The sequence below is a fragment of the Nuphar pumila genome, unplaced genomic scaffold (assembly GCF_984573655.1).
Source record: "Nuphar pumila unplaced genomic scaffold, dmNupPumi1.hap1.1 HAP1_SCAFFOLD_1332, whole genome shotgun sequence".
Lineage (NCBI taxonomy): Eukaryota > Viridiplantae > Streptophyta > Magnoliopsida > Nymphaeales > Nymphaeaceae > Nuphar > Nuphar pumila.
The window spans coordinates 34,519-35,807 of NW_028323644.1; the positions used below are offsets into that span (position 1 = coordinate 34,519).

Consider the following 1,289-nt stretch of genomic DNA (forward strand, 5'->3'; position numbering starts at 1 on the left):
TGCATGGTAATTTGTGTCTTCTGCCGATGCGGTGTTATTTCGGTGAGGGAAAGCAAGGGCACAAGGGCAGTAGCTGGAAAACACCAAACATGACAAAGAAGTGGGTGGGTGGGAGATATTCCATAGTATCGGCGTTCGGACCAGCTGCTTGAACTTGTCGTTCGCGGCGCATCAGTCACGGGTCACCAGTCCTTTGTATGTGGCAGCACCCTATTTCCAACACTCAGTCTGAATCTCAGATCCATATGCTCCATATTGCCTATCTGCTACTATTGTCGAGAAAATGTTGGCGACCCAACATGTCCCTTACTGCAACAACCAAAAATACGACCATGGCGAGACTCGAACTCGCAACCTTTAGCGTCGGAAGCTAACACGCTAATCCATTGCGCCACACGGCCTTCGAAACGATGACGTTGTATTGCTGTGATCGAGGGTAGTGTACCAGCGCAATGGGTAACGTTGGATATGTCGTACGTGATTTGGTAGCACTTTCGCCGCCAAAGGGACTGCATGTCGTGAAATACTTTGCTGCAACTTGATTACAGACTGTAATACAGTAGTACATCCAGAATGCCAAATGAAGTGCGTGATGTAAATGCGGTTGTTGGGCGAGTTCAGCAATCGCTTATGGCAGGCTGATGGGCTTGGTGAACTCGGTTCACATGCTGTTTGCTTGGTGACATGTCAAGCGTACTCGAGTATGCTATTGTGATGCATAGATCGGGCACAACGACTCCGTAACGAAAGGAACAATGTCAGCGCCTCGAAGATGTCCCAAGACTGGGAGTTGCAAGGAGTGTGTGCATAGGTATCCGTCGGTATATAGCAATCCAGGGAGACTCAGAATCAGTGGAGGAAAAATCGCTGGGCTCTGGGCAACGTGACGGTAGTGGTATGCGAGGGGTGGTTGTCTAGGCCCTACATCGGTAGGTGATGGCTGCCAACGAGCAGCTGATTACCAGCGCAATCAGGTCCTGAGGATTGCAAGAAATTTCTAACATTTCAGCAGTATGCATTCGATGCTTTCATCCATGCAACAGCCAACACCCTTGCATGCTGTATGACACCCTATTTAGAACCCTGTGGCACGACCACTACGCATTACAAACGGCCGTCACAATCGCATACGTATACTAAGTGCTGCAGACATGTTCAGGATATCTTACATTTCCATAGAAATGATGAATTTCATCATGTAACGCGCGTGTGGTAACGTTTGTGTGCCGCAAGCTCAATTCCAGCACTGATGCGCAACGTTGTGTTCGTAAGGGCTCGACGCAGGGGCT

The 1,289-nt window shown here is 49.2% G+C and overlaps 1 non-coding gene across 1 annotated transcript; it reads right to left on the reverse strand.

Annotated features, from left to right (window-relative positions):
- Positions 1-327: 327 nt before the first annotated feature.
- On the reverse strand, positions 328-401 carry TRNAR-CCG (transfer RNA arginine (anticodon CCG)). The gene has a single exon. It is a non-coding gene; the product is annotated as a tRNA-Arg (tRNA).
- Positions 402-1,289: the final 888 nt, after the last annotated feature.